The sequence below is a fragment of the Hyperoodon ampullatus genome (genome assembly GCF_949752795.1).
Source record: "Hyperoodon ampullatus genome assembly, chromosome: 2".
Classification (NCBI taxonomy): Eukaryota; Metazoa; Chordata; class Mammalia; order Artiodactyla; family Ziphiidae; genus Hyperoodon; species Hyperoodon ampullatus.
In genome coordinates this window covers 56,228,872-56,248,564 of record NC_136915.1, presented here as the reverse complement: position 1 = coordinate 56,248,564, position 19,693 = coordinate 56,228,872, and positions in this window count along the sequence as shown.

The window sequence follows — 19,693 nt, the reverse complement described above, 5'->3', positions numbered from 1 at the left end:
CTCAGCGCCGCGGCGGCTCCCGAACTTAGGGGGCGCCCAGCTACGGCGCGGGAGCGCTGGCGGCCACCATCTCCGGGCTCCGGTGGCCGCGGCGGGAGAGGAAGCAGCCGTCCGCGGGACCCCGGCGCCGGTGCGGCCCCCGCGGTGCGGCGGGCGGCTGGAAGAGCTGCGGCGTCCGCACCGGGTGCGTGGCCGCGGGGCTGACAGGCGGAGCCGCCGAGCTTTCGCTTCCCGCGGGTCCCGGCCGAGCGAGGCGGAGGCGGCGGAGGCGGCGGCGGCGGCGGCGAGGGCGGGCGGCTGCACCCGCGGAGGAGGAGCGGCGATCGGGCTGCTATGCTGGGACAGCCACCCGAGCGAGGCGGGAGAGGGGGAGGTTTAAAAAAACAAAAACAAACAAACAAAAAAAGCACACTGAAAGAAAGAAAGCCAGCGACGGGGGAAAGGGAGGTGTCTGGTGCCACCACGCTGCGCTCCGGCTCCGTGCACTTCCCGGCCCGGCGGCCGCCGCGGCTGCGGTGATTTATGGAAGCGGGGAGAGAGGCGGGGACATTCCCCCGGTCGCCCCTCCCCTCTCTCTCCCGCTCCCGCCTCAGAACCGGCCCCTCGAGACGCCACGGGCCCGAGAGCAGGCTCTCGGCTCGGGTACCAGCCCTGCCGGGGGTGGGGTCCCTGGGACCTTCTGGTTGCCGGGGACAGCTGCCCACCCCAGCTCTCACCGCCTCCGCCCTCGTCAGGGACTCCGGGGTCCCACCCATCGAAAGTCCCTTTAAGTGCTAGGACGCTGGCTTTCTGCCTGGCGGAGATTCGGGAGGGAGGGGACTGCTGTTTGTGCGTCCACTGCTCTTCTTCGATGTTATTAATAAAAATAGCTAGCATTCGTTGGATCAACGGATTCCTTTTTTTTTTGACCAACGACTGTGTGCCCGGCCCAGTGCTCTGGGGTTTGTATACATTATCCTTTAATCCAGACCACATCCCTGTGAGGTACTATCTTTATCCCAAAATTTTAGGTAACAAAGACCGCGGCTTAGAGAGGTGGAATGAATTGCCGAAGGTCACCCAGGGGATAAGAGGCAAATCCAGAATTTAAGCAGATCCGAGACTCTTGCTCTTAAATAGGACATAATTCTTTCTGCCTCTCTTTGGAAATGAACTATCTGATCCCGTCAAAAGCAATAAACAAAACAAAACAACCCCCACAAAACTACTGAGTGGGAATTCGCCCCACAACAACTAATTTCTCCGAAGCCTGGGGAGGCAGTGTGCTTCCTTCCTTCCTGCTGCTGACTCCTGGCTCAGGCCCTCTGAGAGATCACCTGTTGGAAGCACCTGGAACAAATGGATGAAGGTTGTGGTGGGGGCCGTTCTTAGAAGCCTCTGAAGGTTCCTGCTTGTAGGTTCCTAGAGGAGAGAGCCATGCCCAGGAAGATGAAGGCTGCCTAGCAGAGGCGGTAGCAGGACTAGAGCTCGGCTTTGGTGTTCTCTTCACTTTACAGCAAAACCTTATGTTTTACTTCTTTGACTATATTGTATTAAAACCCCATTTTGGGGCTTCCCTGGTGGCGCAGTGGTGAAGGATCCGCCTGCCAGTGCAGGGGACACGGGTTCGAGCCCTGGTCCGGGTAGATCCCACATGCTGCAGAGCAACTAAGCCCGTGTGCCACAACTACTGAGCCCGTGTGCCACAACTACTGAAGCCCGTGAGCCTAGAGGCCATGCTCCGCAACAAGAGAAGCCACCGCAATGAGAAGCCCGCGCACTGCAACAAAGAGTAGCCCCCGCGAACCGCATCTAAAGAAAAGCCCACGCACAGCAACAGACCCAACGCAGCCAATAAATAAATAAATAAAAACCCATTTGGCCTCGCAGTTGTTTCTCAGTTCTGAATTCCCCAATCAGTGTTATCTCTGCTATACTCTATGTTTTCATTTTGTGACACTCCCCATTCTGTGCCCCCTTGAGAGAGGCACATGGGACTCTTGGAACACCATTTATTATGTGCGATGCTCGTTTTGCATAACACGTCCTGGAACCACGGTAACCTCATTGAGGGCAGGGACCAATCCACCTCTCCGTCATCCACCCTTAGCTCAGTACCAAGGCCAAAGTAGATACTGTAAAAACGGTTCTTGAATTAATGACGGGATAAAAAAAAAATCTGTTGTCTTTTATCCCCAGAGTTGACTCGACCTTTGGTAGCGAGATGATCCTATAACTTCCGTTTTTCATTTTTATACCATTGCATATGATTGATAATCAGTGATACAAAACTGATGTCAGTCCCTGTGGTAAGTGGAAGAGAAAAAAGATGATAAAGGGCAACTAGCATTAATTTTTTTGTCTTAGATTCTTCAAGGTTACTGTCATCAAAATTGTCACACATCTCTAAACTACCCTTCTGAAACTCTTTCAAATGGCTTCTCCATCTTTGCCTAGCCTTTGTGTCTTGCTATTTCTTGGGGTCCTATTTCTTGAAGTTATAATACTATGTCCCCCTTTTTTTACTTTAATTTTTTTTTGAGAACTCTCATGTTACACCCACACCTTCAATTACCACCAAGACAGCAGAGTTTTGCAAATTTCTAAACAAAGCTCAGTCTCCCTTTTCATTAGGATTTCCGAAATTCCGACTGTTTACTGGTGTCTCTACTAGATACACTTGAACTAAAACTCATTCCTGCTTTCTCCCACTCTCCACTTAAATCTATACCCTACTGCAAATGTGGGTGGTTGTCACGCATGCTCCAAACCAGGTACCTCACTTGCCACATCCATCCCCTGCTCTCCATCTGTACCCCACTGGCTGCCTTCAGCTTCTCATCACAGCTCACCTGTGATCATGACCACAGTCTCCTCTCAGGTCTCCATGGAGTCCACCTCACCTCCATCCTTCTATTCTCCACGGTAAAACCAAAATCACCTTTCTAAAAGTCAAATCCGGACTTGTCTCTCACTAACCTAATCATTTCTGGTGCCCCATCACAGAGAAATAAACTTAACACAACAAACAAGATTTTCTGGGCTCTGGCTTATCTGCCTTTCTGGCCTTCCATAAGCCACTCTGCCTCTCAAATCCTCACTAACCCCAGAAAACACTTTTGCTGGTGGTGTTGAAAGCCCTACCCTTTTCCCCACCTGACAAGCCCCTACTGAGCTGAGATGTCACCTCTGTGAAGCCTTCTCTGACACCAAACCCCACAGAACTGATTGCTCCTCCTTTGGGTCCCTCTAAGTCTTGTTTCTTCTCTTAGCACCGATTATCCATTGGACAGTCATGTTTTCTCCACCCTAATGCTTCTCATTAGGTCCACCAACCACCTGTAGTTTTAGGAGACTCAATAAACTGCAAATCCTGTGGTCCATCTCAGGTCCACTGAAGCAGAATCTCTGGAGGTGGGCTAGGTCCCGGAATATGCCTTTTACAGACCCCCCTTCCCCCCCCACCATGAGTCTTATGAACTGCTTAGAGACTGCAAACAAGCTCCCCAGGATGGAAACTCATTCATCCGGGAGATCTGGCGCTTCGTCCAGTGCCTACACTCTATAGGGTCTCAATACCGAGAAAGGACCACTAACAAGTAAAAGTCTCAGAAATAGTCAGTTGCCTAACAACTTTTAAACGGTGGTGGCAGCGTGCAAACCTGGGTCTTCAAATGACAAGCTCTGAGCTACTAGTCTGGGGTTAGAGAAAAGGTTTACACACATATGTGCTGGCACATGATAGACCAATAAAAGCCTGTTGCCCGATAAACTAGTAATCCTTAATGTCTCCAGTGCATTTAAGTAAAATTGCCCTACCATCAGCCCCTCTCAGCAAGAGTGGATTGTTCTCTGAGGGGCAGCTGATTAGACCTGGGTGGGCTTATAACATCAAGTAGCCAATCTATCACACCCAAGACATGGCAAAAAATTAGCTGGGTCAAGAAACTTTTCATTCTCAAAAAGTTTAGGGAAAATAAGAGGAAAAAGCAATTAGAAGTGGCAGTTGAAACAAAAAAACATGATTAGAAGTCAGAGGGGACATGAGTCCCATAAGACATACTACAGGAAATGTATAGCTATAAATACATATACATATATATATATTTATATATAAATATTTTTACACATACATACAAAGATGTATATGTAACCATATATGTGTATGTGTGCATGTGTGCTTATACAGCCATATAGCATGGTAGCTAAGAGCAGGGTTTTTAGAATTAGAAAACCTGGGTTCAGATCCCAAGGTCAGTACTTATTAGTTGTGTCATCTCTGTAAACCTTAACTTCTCTTAGCTTCAGTTTCGTCGTCTGTACTTTATAAACACTAACACCCAAAGTTTTTGAGAAAAGTCACATAAAACACTTCACATAGCACCTGGTACGTAGAAGCACCCAATAAATAGTGGGGATGGCTGCAAGCTGAAGTTATGAGGGAGCAAACGTTACAAAGGAGCTAAGAAAGCCAAGCAGAGAGAAGAGAGAGTGGAGTACACAGAACATGTGGCCTGAGAGACGCCATCCCCCAGACTCAGAACTAACTTGATTTCAGAACTTTCCAGTTACAGTCCAAGTCTACATGTTCTATTAATAACAGACTCTTCTTTTCTCCCCTCTGTCTTGATGTAATTCTAAGGATCAAGTTCAATCATCCATTCTTACAGAGAGGACACTATTGACTATGGAACTGTTTGAATACAAAATGAGGAAAAGACTGGTAAGTGGGCCACCATTGTCCAGAAGTCCAGAGACCACCATGAAAGCTGTCTGACAGATTAAGCTTCTCCCTAGAGTGTCCTGTACTCCTTGCTTGTGACCGAGTTGGACACCTGTTCATTATGTTTCCTCTTCATAAGCCCTAGCACTTAACATGCAGCCTTGTAAATGTCCATTTATAAGTCTGTTTTCTCCATCGTAATGTTTCTCAAACTGTGGCCTACAGGCTTCTACAGCAGAATCACCCATCAGGGACTGTAACTGTCTTATTCATTTGCCACATTGTCAAGCACAACTCTAGATCCAGAGTGGAAGCCCAATAAATGTTGGACCAAAGAACTGGGAAAAAATTAAGAAAATCCATGAGTCATCAACTCTGTGCAAAGAGTAGCACTAACGATATTGTTCCTTGACTGCTAAAGAAGAATGGACCGAGATTCCTCATCAGACTGGCTGCTCTTCCCTATTTTGGAAGATGCAAAGCCTCTTCAGTGAGAGACAACCTCATGGTACTCACTGGCCAAGCTTCTCACCACAGAAAACCTGTAGGTCAAACGGTTTTGAGGAATTCTTGGTCAGATTTCCAAAAATGTGGTGTGGAGTTTCCAAGCCACCACTATTCCCCTTTGCATGCTCTGAGGTGGAAACAGGGCCAAGTTAACAACAAATCCTCAGCCTAATGCTGCTGGCAGGCTTCCCATTCAAAACAATAACTGGCTGCAAACTATATTGAATCTGTGAACTCAGGGAGCTCAGGAGAATAGAATCAGTAACTTCAAGGGCAGAAATTAGCATTTGCTCATTAACTTCTACAAGACTTCAGATCTCAGCAAGTGTGTTTCTTGTTAAATAGATGGAAAGAGCTACCGGTCTAGAGCATCTAGAACATAGAGCTTCCCTGGTTTCCATATCCCTCCTGCTGATTTTAAAAATCATCAGGTTTCCCACTTCCCTTCAGATTGGGAGCTAGCAATGATAGAAGAACAATAATTGATATAAGTAACCGAGACCCTACCAAGGGTAGGATAGCATCTATGGCACACAACTTATCATTTTTTGAACTCAGTGTGTTTCCTATGTTCTATCATTTAAGCATCAAAACAGAGAAGACAAGATTATTATTAAGATTTCATACACAGGGGAACTGAGGCTTGGAAAAGTTAAACAACTTGCCCAAGATTATAGGCTGGTAAGCAGCAAACCTGGGCTGGAAATCCAGGTTTGTATGACTCCAAACTCAATTCTTTTGCTGCTCTATTGTGTGCCTGTCTGAATGCAAAAAGAAAGGAAAAAGAAAGGAAATAATAATTATTGACACCCATAGATCTCTGCCTGAGAAACATCCTTATTTCTAAGGCAACAACTTTTTTTTCCTGTTAATTTCAACAAGCATCTATTGAGCATTTGCCATGAACCAATAATTTTACTGGGTCCTAGGGATACACAGATGAATAAGATTGGCCGTCCTTAAGAACTTTCCTGTTACTGGGAAAGTCACAGAATTTTAAGACAGGTAATAACACACACAACAACTGCCTCAGGGCCTTTGCACTTGCCATTCCCTGTGTCTTGAATGCTCTTCTTCCAGATATCTGCATATCACTGTCAAGAACTGTGAAGTCTATGTCTTTACCCTACTTGCAAACCAACAAGTCAGCCTACCACAGCCTCACGGCTGCTGGCAGAAGACACGAGCCTCCAGGGTTAGAGACAAAGGACTTTATGACTCCATTACTCACATCAATAGTAGTAGCCTGAGTGTCAGCATTTGTGCCAGTTCTCTAAGCCCTAATTCTCACTGGCAACATGAAGAGGGTCACTAACACCAGCACACATCAAGTACCATGGAAGAAGAGGAACCCCCAAGCTTAGATAACCCAAATCTTATTTATAATAAAATGCAAAAAAAAACTGCCCTTTGCTCCAGAGGGAGATATCTTTAATATACTGGGCAGAAAGCAAGTTTTCCCTAGGCTCTGAAGAAAGACACTGTCTCTACCTGCCAAGATTGTTCACTAAACAAACATCCTTGAAAATATAGTGTAGAACAATAGGGTAGATAGTACCTTGCTCACAAGACAGGTAAAAGTGCAAGAAACCCACGGAGAATTATCTCCCCACATTGCCTTTCTCTAGTCTGGACTCAAATATGAGGGGAGGCCTTCCCTCACCATTCCATTTAAGACTGTAACCCCTATAACCCCCTCTCTGGAAATTCCCTGTATCTTCTCTCTCTGTTGTACTTATACCATCTAGCAACATATATATTTACTTACTTATTTTGTTTATTGTAAACTCGATGGAGGCAATGATTTTGATGTGTTTTGTCAACATATCCTCAGTGTCTGAAATAGTACCTGGCACATAGTAAGTATTCGAGAAATAGTTGTTGAATGAATGGATATAATATGGAATGCTCTAGAGAAGGAGCTTATGCATCGGGTACAATGGGAGGGGCAGTTAATCTAAGCTAGGTCAGAGAAAGCTCCCTAGAGAAGATGTCACCTGAGGAGGGTCACCAAGGACAGGCAGGTGTCACTCAGGCATAAAAAAACAGCCCGGGTAGAGAAAAGCATTAAAATGTGCAAAGACCAAAACAAAACAATGTGAAGAAAGGAGCTGTAAGTTTGGGATTTCTACAGCATTAAGTGGGAAGGGGCAGTGGACGAGGCTGTTGGTGAAAACAGAGGCCTTGGTCCTTAGCCAAGGGACTTGGAGTTTCTTCCATGATAGATGGGGAGCCACCGAGGGTTTTAAGCAGGAGAGTGACATTTTAGACAGATCACACTATATATAGTTCTTTGGGGGATGGATTTAAGGCAGGGACTCTTGACTCAGAACAGTTGACTGAACTAAATAGCAGCTCAAAATATCTAAATATTTCCAATTACGATGTTGAAATTTCTAAGGAAAAAGTATGACATAGGATTTCAGTTTAAAAAACCAAAACAAGACAAAAATTGAAAATACTCAGGGCTTTAGCAAGATTCCTCACAATTTTTACTAAACATAATAGTAATAACTTAAACATAGCTAGGGAGTCTTAGAAAGCAAACATAACTTAGGGAGTCTTAGAAAGCAAAGAGTTAGAATTAACTCTCAGCTAGTTATACTGAAATCAGATGACACTTCCTTTCCATGGGCTTGATTGGACATAATAAGCAGTATAGTTCTTTCCATTTTACCAGACATTTAAAATTTTTCTAAAAACTATTTAAGAGTACTAGAATTATCAATAAACCAAATCAAACCAACTATAGGGTGAGCATTTGCTATGTGCAGGAAACTGTGCTTCTTGCTTTGAGTTTATACTTTGGCTAGGGAGGCAAGACTAGAAATATACAAAGTGAAATAGCAATGAGAGATTCAAACCACAGATCAAGGCTGCAATAGGAGAGATGGACAAAGCAAATGAAGTACACAAACAGTGGTTTGCATAGTGAAAAGATGACTATATATGGAAAAAATATTGATAGCCAACGCTTTCTGAGTGCTTACTAGGTTCTAGGCATGATGCTATGGGTTTTATATCGAATTATCTCCTTTAATCCCTAGAATTCTATGAGTCACAATCATAATAATAACTAACATTTATTTAGCTCTCACTAGGTTCCAGACAGTATGCTAAGTGTTTTAAATGGATTATGGATTATTTTATTTATCCTTGCAAAGACCCTATTTAGTAGATATAGTCATCTCCATTTACAGATCAGGAAACCATTGAGTTCTTTGCCCAAGTTTTCACAAGTAACATACTATGGTGTCATTATTTAAATCCACTCTTAATTACAGTGCTCGCCTGCTTTATAATAACAAGCAGGTATTATTATCAAGTCTATTTTCCAATGGAGAAAAGTAATGCTCAGAAAAGTGGGGTCATGAACACATGTCTGAATGAAAGCCAAAACATAGGAACCTAACCACAAAACATCTTGACGCATCAGAAACAGAAATGGCATAGAGTTTATATTTTATCAGTGTCGTCCAGCTGACTTGAACTGAGTTCAAGTTGAATATGAGGAACTTAGTGGGGCAAACAGGATTCGGATTTTAAAATCTTCATCGCTTACTTACACCAGGGACTTTGCCATATGCTAGGGAGCACTGTTGTGCAGGCATACTGCACAGGCTTAGACAAGGACCGATACTGACCTAGTAACTGCAAACACACGTAATTGGAAGTGAGGAATTTTACAAAAGGCAGACACTTTCAGATCAGTGCTCTTTTTGTTCTGATGACTCCATGATGTTAGAGAATTCTAGAATTCCTACTGCAGTGGATATGTGTGCCGAGCATTGTGATCTCACCCTACAGCTCCAGGGGTCAAGAAAAGGAAAAGGAAAGGAACATGCTTATTTGTGTTTCCTATTTGTACCTCCTACCCCCACCAATTCTTAAACGTCCAAGCAAACCTTGCTAGTGTTATACTAAAAACCTGCAACAAAGCCTCTAAAACAAATTAGAAGACCTCTTTTTCACCTGCCATTCATCACTCCAGATTTCCCTGGCCCACTAAGTTCACACTTAAACCCAGATTTTCACCTTCAGCGTCCCTGGGTTTGATGAGCCCCATTGGACCCACTACTTCAGTATGTCACCTCAGACACACTTGGATTATTCACTGTCTGGCACTAGGCATCTTAATGTTGGGTGTCCTTGCCCTGAACTCACAGCACAGACTGGGCAGAGTTGCTTCCTGCCTGACCTCAGGGGAGGGCATCACGCAAGTGCAACCTGAGGGCGTCAAGACTGAAATTAGAGAGTCATCCTTGAAGTCCCATTTTTTAAAAATCTGGTTAAATAATTTCATTTCCCCAACATCTATTTATCAAGGATCCCACATAAGCCTCAGGATGAAATGGAAATTCTTAGCACACAAGGACTTGCATGATCTGGACCCAAACACATCTCTCCATTCCCCCGACTCCCCTCCCCACCAGCACACACCTACATCACCAGCCAAAACCAGTCACTTGAATCTCTTGACTACAATCCTTCATTGCTCTACCTCGTTCCTTCCCTGTCTTTGCTCTTTGGATTTCATCTGCTTGGAATGTCTTCCCTCACCTTTCCACCTGGCTAAGGCATTCTTATTTTTGGAGATTCAGGTAGAATCACTTCCCTCTAGGAAACCTTTCCTGACCACTGCCCTCTCCCCCACGTAGAGGTAGAAGCCTCTTCTCCATGTTCCCTCAGCCTGTTCCAGACATCACCTTTATCACTCTGCATAGCAACCGTTACCTCTCAGAGGGCAGTCACTTCCTTTAGGAGAAAAGCAACTTGTTTTTGGCCTTTAAATATCTTACATCTCAGCAGCAAATGACACATAGTGGAGACTTAATAAACATTCATTCAATTAATGAACCCTTGAATCTATTACTTCCTACTTAGCCTTCTTACTGATCTGGAGACTATTTGGTATTTGTAGAAATATCACATTCAAATGCTTACCAGGACCAGGCAGTAATGTAAAGGCATTAAACTGGCCATGTGGGACATTAGTCCTGCCTAGGGTGGCCTCTGCTTTGGGCACATGATGTTCTTTGGAGATGAAGAAGGAACCTGGGAAAAATCATCTACTTTGTCCTTCTGCCAGTAGATGAAGACTTATCTTTTTTTCCCCATACATAAAGAGGTTTCCAACTTTCCCTGAAAGTACTATGCCAATAAGATTAATATTAAAACATCAAATTCCCTTTCATCCTTCTCACTGAGTTTTCTGCCAAGTTTCTCTGCCCGTCACCATGAGAGCAGAAACACTATTGCTCACATGTTCTGATTACCACTTAGCACATGGTGGGTGCTTAATTCATGTTAAAAGAGTAACCATAATATGCAGAAGGTGAAAGAAAAAGTTAGGTATTTTTAATGAAAGAGTGTGACAATTATTTTCCTTTTGAAATTGTATTCAACCTAAACGTGATTTCTTGTTTATATGACCTGGTCTTTTTCCATGCTACATCAGCAACAGGAGAAAAAATTAGGTTTATATCATAGTCAACAAGCTAATTAGCTCACATCTTCTCTATTTTGGTCATTCACTCATTCAGTCATCCAACAAATAATCTAGGCCTACTATGTGCCAGGCACTGTGGTTATTACTCAGATTCTACTTGAACCCTGGGAGTTGCTTTTGGTTCACCCCTCATTTTTCTTCTGAGATGAACGAATGATAGCTGTCTGCCAGAATGCGGCTCTGAGTAAGGAGGACAAACTTGGACAGTTGCAGAAACACAAGATCTGGATGAAGGGCTTCCCTAACCAGGTCTTGAAGCCCTTCGTAGAGGATTCCAAGTACAAAAATTGGAGCCCCTTTTTGTAGGTAACAATCTGCTGCTGGTCAGTGACTAGCCCAAGGTCAAGTTCCAAGATCATTCCGGATAGTTCTGATGTTCTCCACTGTTCCTCATTGCCGACTGATATCCCATTCCTGGCCCCAGTTTATCTGCTGCTATGAACCAAAGGTCATTTACCATGAATTTAGCAACTGCTTCAGAATCAACGTTGGCTGGAAACAGTGTCCCACCACACTGGTGCCCTCCCACATACTCTGCCTCTGGGCTCCAATGCTGATGTCTACACCCAACATCCCTGAGCTCTTTGTAGGCACCATGTGCTCTACTAAACAACTGACTTTCATCCTTATTCAATCCTTCCAAAAACTTGATGAGAGAGACATCAAGACTGCCAGACTGTGTGGGTTCTGGCACCAAATGGGTCATCACTGTTAAACTACAAAGAATCACCCTCAGAGTGAGACAGCTCTTTCAGTCAATAATAACATTCAATGGTAAAAAATAATAACGATGATTCTGCATGGGGTAGGGACTCCTAGTTGCCCTTGACTATTCTTTGTTTTATAGTAGTAAAATCCTTAGTTTAGCCAGGCAAATGGCTGCCTATAAAAAGAATACATTTCCCAGCCCTTCTTGAAATTCTCTATAGCCATGTGACTAAGGTCTGGCCAGTAGGATGACACAGAAGTGGAGCATTTCCAGGGACTTTATAACAATTGCTTTGAACTCTTGATAGCATCCTACATACGAAATGCATTTTATATTATGTTGCATATATTAGAGGCCCATATATATTTCTGAAACAAAAGTTTTAAGTAGAAATACTTACCTTTACTGTGTGGTAAACACTCTGATATTGTCTATTCCATTCTATTTCATTTTTAAAAGTTCCCCATTCTATTGATTTTAGGACCCACTAGCGAGTCATGACCCACACTTCAAAAAGCATTGTTCTACCAGAAACATTATATGTACTCTTCTTTTTTTCTTTGTCCACGCTACCGTCTCGATGCCTGAAACAAATACCTTCACTTTGGACCATGAGATCAAGGCCACACACAAAGGAGTATCAAGATGGAAGCTACCTGGGTCTCTGACAATATAATACATCATAATAACTGTAAATTACCTACCTGGGCTTTTACATGAGAGAGATACAAGTTTCTATCTAATTTAAGCCGCTGTTATATTGAATTTTCTGTCCCTCGTGGGCCAAACGAATACTAACTAATTGTGCTAATGAATTGTGTGTTTCCTTTCAGATCCATTTCTCTCTATTTTCCTGCTTTGCTTTTTATTGGGTTGGCCAAAAATTTCGTTTGGGTTTTTCCATAACAGCTTATGGAAAACCTGAACGACCTTTTTGGCCAACCCTATATTACAAAGGGGCTGAGCCCTGTGTTCTGACAGTGGGGGGTAGTTGTAGGAGACAGGAGGGCAGAGGAAAAGGAAGCCAAGGTATTTCTCCTCGGCTCTCTGCCTTGGATGGTGGCTTCACCAACAGCAGCTGTGTCTCCTCCATGGCTCCAATCCCCGCTGGACATGGTTTCATCTTCTGTTGGGTGACCTCAGCTCTTGCTATCTGGTAACACTAGCCTCTCCCTTGATCTCTTTTGCACAGGAATGGTCATAGCTTCCTGCTATGGCTGATCTCTGGATCTCCTCACCTTCCCTCTCTGGCTTTCAGTTCTTTGATCCCCCATTTAACCAAGTCCCCATATTACATTTCTTCTGTTCTAAATAAAGTAGTTGCAGTTTTCCTGACCAGCCCCTGACTCACACTAAAATATCATAGAAAACACTTCAGGTAAAATTTCTTGTTTCCTCCTCATCCTATAAGATAGGCACTATTCTTTGCTGTCCCCCTCCCCTTACAAATGATGAAACTGGGGCCCAGAAACATTACATGACCAGCCCTGGTCACATGGTAAGTGTAGGGGTGTCCAACTCCAAAGCTACTAACAACAGCCTAACTTTCAGAGAGCTTGACCTTCTTTTGGATTTTTCTGACTTTCAAAAAGTAATCATTTTTTTATCATTAACAGTAAATAACAATCATTTATTGTTATTTTGCAAAGGTCTAGACACAAAAACTGTTGGCATGACATCACTTCATGTAACCCAAGTAGGTGGTCTCCATCCTCTAAGTACCTCCCCAAAGCAGCCAATGTCCTTTAACCTCTGCCTTACAAAAAGTTTCCAGTCCCTTCCCACCCTGGGTGAGGAGGGTGCTTTCTGTCCCTTTACATCAAAGTCTTAATTATTCTTCCAGGGCTGCATTTACTCATTCATAAAATGTTTACTGAGTGCTTAGTATGTGCCCAAGGGCTAGGGTCTGGGGCCGAGCAAACACGAATGTGACTCAGCTCCTGCACTTAAAGAGCTCATTGTCTGGGAGGAGAGATTGGTATATAAAATAATGAAAGCACACAGAGAAGGCATTCTTTGGTGAAATCCAGCACAATAACAGCATAGTGAACATGTGGATCTTGAGCTGGTTCTTGAAGAATAAGTAGGAGTTGGGAGGCAAAGGGGATTGGAGGAACATTTCAAACTGAAGGAACCAAGATATGCAAAGGCTCAAAGGCATAAACCATTTCATTTGCATCAAATGTGGGTATGTAGCTTACACACCAATATGAACCTCAGTACTTTTATATTTACCCAAGAGTATGTATATCTGTATGTATGTATATGTATCTGTGTATTTATATGTATGTATACATAATGTTTATGTATATATATTTATTTTTACATGTGCTTCATACATATGTACACACACACTTCTAAATACATACCTATATTTTATATATACATTACATATACTATGCATTTGCATATAAATATACACAGATATATATACATATAAAATTATATTTATATTATATATATAAATATAGACATACATATCTTCTTTGGTTCTTTATTTTCCTTTTTGACATTATATTGATCTAACTTACTGAATAAAAGAATAAAGATGAACAGAAGAATGAATGTATTATTAAAGTAAGAAAATCTAAATGCTGGGATCTGTGACTGTATTCACCACACTAACAAATACCCAGGGGAAAATTATTGAAACATAAGCCATAGACACATAGCTTTGTACAAGGACATTCCTTCATAGGGGAAAGCCTAAATGCTTCTTGCAGGCTCAAGTTCCTTTCTGGAAAACTATTAAAGAATGTGCCCCGTCCTTGTTATGTTTCAGCTGAAAGTAAAATGTGAATAACAAAGGAGATTTTCCACTAGGCTGGAATTAGTTCACATTTATCAGTTTGCAAAATGATAGTCTGTCCAAAATTCCATTTGCTCAGGGCAGTATGACTCTGGGAGAAAAAAGGAGTTAAAACTTGCTGCCCAGAGTTCTCTAAAGGCCTTTTGCTAACCTACTGAATCCCCACCCAATGTTGTCTGCGTCATCCATTATGTCAGTATTTAGGGAGGGGGGGCTTCCTAGGTTGCCCTCCACCTCAGCTCTACCAGCTGAACCCACCTCTGGATGGATTATAACATCTGCAACACCGGGGTAGCTTTTGCATTGCTTCACGTTTTACGTATTGTCTTACCTCTCCAATTAGCGTATAGAGTCCCTGAGGACAAGCAACCTCTCATATGCTCGGTTCTTTGGAACAATCACATTGTTTTCTAAAAAAATATCTCCCAATGGGTTTCCCTTCTTGGTTTTCCAGTTTTCTTTTGCCATTTTGCCCTCAGAAAAGGGAACATATAAGTTGCCTTGGGGAGGAGGAGGAAATGATGTAGAAGAAGAAAAAGAAAAGATAGTCCTTTTGACACCAAGAAGTAGGGCCTGGGAGGAAAGGAAAGAAGACTAAGGCAGGGAAGGAAGACGTATACCAGGCTGTCTTCTCTGGCCTGAAACCCCAGTGGGTGAAGGGGAAGGAGAAACTTGAAAACAAGCAGATATGTTTGATACAGGTGGCCCTGCAGTGATCACAGTGCCACCACGCTGTGACTCAGAGATGGCAGAGAGGCATAGCAGTGTAGAAGACAGATCTCCCCTGCTTTCTCAAGGAGCCCGGGTTGGCAAGGAGAGGATTCCTAGGTTTGCTGTCTCCCTAGAGAAGGCTGTGGAGGACGCAGGGGCATGAGCCATGTCCATCAGTTCCCCAAGAGGTTGTGGTAGGGACCTGCCACTAGGAATCAGAGGGCCCAAGTTTCTGCCTCTGTAGAATTCCTAAAACCTACAAGTTGGGGAGGAAAGTCCCAAAAGGGCACTAGAAAATGGGCCACCTGATAGAGTTGGCAGCAAGATGCCATCAGGACTGGAGACATGAACATATGAGGATATCAGCAGCTGGAGCCATCACTGAATAGACCAGATGTTTCTTTGGCTAAAAACTATAGCAGTGGGTACCAGCTAGGGATGAGAGCAGAGCAGCCACATTGCATCAGAGGCTGACCAGGACCCAGAAGACAGGATGGGGGGCAGGCGCCCTTCTATCACTAGGAGAATAGGCAAGTTATCCTCCAATAAGACTAACCTCGGGGGAAGAGGGAAAGGAGGGTGCCCTGAAAGGGGAGTTGTTACCCTAAAGAGAGCAAGTTTAAACTAAATAGACAAATTGAACTGAAAGAGATATTGTTGATGAACTCATTTAAGTATATTTTTCCTTTTACCAATGGGATGGAGCCTACTGAGGAACTTTAAATTCAACAGAAAAAAATTTTTTAAGTTACAAGTTTCTCCCATATTCTGAATTTTATGCTATGAAATATTTGACTGGTCTATATTTACTAGTAGGAATTGGCTCAGAGAACCTTACGTGTAGTAGGCATGAAATAATATTTTAGGAAATAGGAACCCATAATTCCCTTTGCCCATTTAATTGCTAGATGGATTATCAAATTCCCTATCCACAGCTAATGGAAGTTTCCATGGCTTTATAATTAACCAAAATTTAATGTCTGAAGGTAGTGATTATTGATTAAGTTTATACTTGAACCTACAAATGTACAAATTCTGCCTTTACTGATGCATCAGTTCCATTTCAAAGATCTGCCTTACTTGTGTTTACTGCACTTGTCAACCACTCTTAGCTACTTCCTAATAAGGCACAGAGACTTGGACCAGAGGGGGAAAAACAAATTGTTTTTGCAGCCTTAGTGTGTTCTTAAGATTTGCCTCTGTCACTGTCTGCCTGTCATCACCTGACTTTCTTTATCTACCACCCATTCACTTATCTATACCAACAAGTCTTAAGAATTAAGGTTAAGTACTTTTTACCACAATGATAAGTTGTAACAAAATTCTCGTATGTATGCCACTTTACAGTTCACAGAATTTTTCTAACATTTCATCTCTTAACGACCCCAGATCTCTCTATAACCCATTCTAATCAAGCCTCTGTAGCTACTACTCCATTGATAGTGGCTCTTGTCAAGGTCATCAGTAACCTCCATCTTGCAAAATCCAGTGGTGGTCATTGAGTCATTATCTTACTGACCTCTCAACACCACTCAAAACACTTTCTGAAAGCATTTTCTTCACTTTGTTTTCGGTCATCTATTGCTTATATTTTTAAAACTTAGGGTCTTCTCCTATCCTTTTTTCTCTGAAAAGAAATGTTGAAGGGACCCACGTTTCAGTCCCTGGCTTCTCTATTTTCACGTTCTAGGGGATCTTAGTCAGCATTACACCTTCTGGTACTTTGCTAAGTCCTAAATTCATTTCTCCAGTTCCAGCCTTTTCAGTCTTGAATATTCAAGTCCACCTGGCTTTTCTGTTTGTGTGTTCAAGAGGCATCACAAACCTAGTATGTCCACCTCAGCCAGACTTCCCAAATGCATGTTTTTCCGGTCCCCACCTATGTTTCTAGTTTTTGGTCTAATGACTGCCTTGACTCTACTTCTTTTATATGCCCTCATTGTGGCTTAACCACATGTTTGACTCTAACCTTAAATTGACCTCCACATAGGGTCTTGTCCTCACTTCAACCTGCTGTAGACCTGTAGTTCTGCTTTCCCCATTGGCTTCCAGGTTCTGCCCCTATTTGCTCCTTTTTTCATGGTAAGTAGCTCCAGCTTTCCTCAACAACAGCAGTTCTTTGTCCTATATCCCAGACTCTGGTTGCCTGTGACTCTGGTTGCCTGTGACTCTGGTGTTAATATCTACCTAACAGCTTACTTTTAAGGAAAACCTAGTGCCTTTTAATAACCAGTAAATCCTGTTTCCTTGATACTTTCTTCTTTAACAAGGACTGTATAGAGTACACATCATCAGAGCATCATCAGACAAGGTTTATCAAGCATTCAATTGCATATTGCCTTGTTCTTGCCTTTTAGGTGATTATCATCAGCATTGGCTGAGAGGTTCATCTCCATTACCACTTCCAGTTGATTGGTATAAGCTGCCTGGAGTGCATTTGGGAAGGATTTGAAGTCAGTAAACTCAGCAGAAAAGAATGCTATGATCAAATGGTAATGCTTACCATCTACACTGCACAAGGGAAACTTATTCTAATTTGCCATCCATATATAATCTAAGATATTCTTTCTCAAATTCTTTTTCTGTCATATACCGATAGAAAAATTCACTAACATAATTAATTCTTCATTAATAATCATAAATAAAACAAATACTATTATTTAGTAGTAGCAATAGCACTGCTAATAATAGATACCATTTCTAGAATACTTCACTCTTTGCCCAACAATATACCAAGAATTTTGCTCAACTGACTCATTTAATCCTTACAGTTACCCTGTGTGAACATTACTATTATCTCTTCTCACACATAAGGAAACCAAGACTTAGAGATATAAAGTAATGGCTACAAGTTCTGTTCACTGGTAAGTGGTAGAATTATTCAAACCAAAATTTGTCTGGCTTCAAAGTCATGCTCCTAAAGACTTTGTTAGTCTGTCAATAAGAAGTTTGTTTAAAAAATTTTAAGAATTTGATGAGTAGTATACATGAAGTGCCCAAATCTTTTTTCCCCTGTATTATTGAGATATAATTGACATACATCACTGTATAGGTTTAAGGTATACAGCATAATGATTTGACTTACATATACTGTGAAATGATTACCACAATCAGTTTATTTAACATCCATCATCCATCATCTCCATCATTTCATTTGGATACAAAAAGAAAAAAGAGAAAAAATATTTTTTTCCTTGTGATAAGAGCCCTTAGGATTTACTCTCCAAATAACTTTCATATAAATCATACAGCAGTGTTAACTATAATCATCATGTTGTACATTACATCCCTAGTACTTATTTATCTTATAACTGGAAGTTTGTACCTTCTGACCACCTTCATCCAATTTGCCTCTGGCAACTGTAAATTTGATCTCTTTTTCTATGCGGTTTGGTTTTGTTTTGGTTTTGTTTCCACATATAAGTGAGATCATGCAGTATTTGTCTTTCTCTGATTTATTTCACTTAGCATAAGGCCCTCAAGGTCTACCATGTTGTCACAAATGGCAGATTTCCTCCTTTATCATGGCTGAATAATATTCCATTGTGTACACATACCACAACTTCTTTATTCATCTGTCGATGGACGCTTAGGTTGTTTCCTTGTCTTAGCTATTGTAAATAATGTTGTTATGAACATGAGGGTGAGATATCTCTTTGACATAATTTTTTGTTTCCTTTGGATATACTCCCAGAAGTGGAATTGCTGGAACATATGGTAGTTCTATCTTTAATTTTTTGAGGAACATCCATACAAAGTGCCCAAATCTTAAGTGTATAACTCAATGAATTTTTACAAACACTAACACTCATGCACCCACCATTCAAGTCAAGATTTAAAACATTCCCAACACCCCAGAAGACTCCCTCATGTTCTTTCCCAGTTTCTACTCCTCCCTAGTAGTAGAAATTCTGACTTCTATCACATAACTTAGTTTTGCTTGCCTTTGAATTTCACATAAAGGGAATCATACTGTCTATGGTCTCTGTGGCTGTTTTCGATTGCTAATCATTATGCTCATGAGTGTCATCTGTGGTGCACAGATCCTAAGGTGACTCCCAGTAATTCTGACCTACATCCTGTGCCAAAGGGATTACTAAATGGCAGAGATCACCTCAGCTGACACCGTCAGAGAAGTGACACTGAAGTTCAGTCTTGAATACCAAGAACGGTTTGGAGGTGCAGATCAGAGCAGGAGAACTGATTTGGGCAGGGCAGGCCAGCTGACCAAGCCACCAAACAGCCACAGTTCTGGCTGAGGTGCAGAAAGCAGCAGACAAACCTGGAGATGCATTCCCTCAGCCCTAGAGATGTGGCTAATGATATACTATAGGAAGCAGGACTACTTAGTATTCCATAAAGAGCCTCTTCTCCTCCAGCTACTTCAGTGATTCCAGTGTCTGGTTTTCAGAACCCAGCCTATTTTTATCATTAATTTTTATTTGTGAGATTTTTAGGGTGATTTTGGTGAATGTCTTAATTGTATTTATTTTCTCCCTGTCCTTATACTCCAGAACACAATGTTTTCTTAGAAACTGTCATTATTCTAGTATCCACTAAAGAAGTATTCCAGTCACATCCAGCCAAGAAGGAAGCAAATGTTCTCATAAGCATAATCTCTGCCTCTATTGTTTCCCTGTACTCTCAGCCTCCTGCCTTCACAAGTTTCCTCCTGAATTCATTTATTTCTGATGGATACGCACAGTTGTCAACAAATGTTGTATTAAAAATAGATTTCTGTATTTC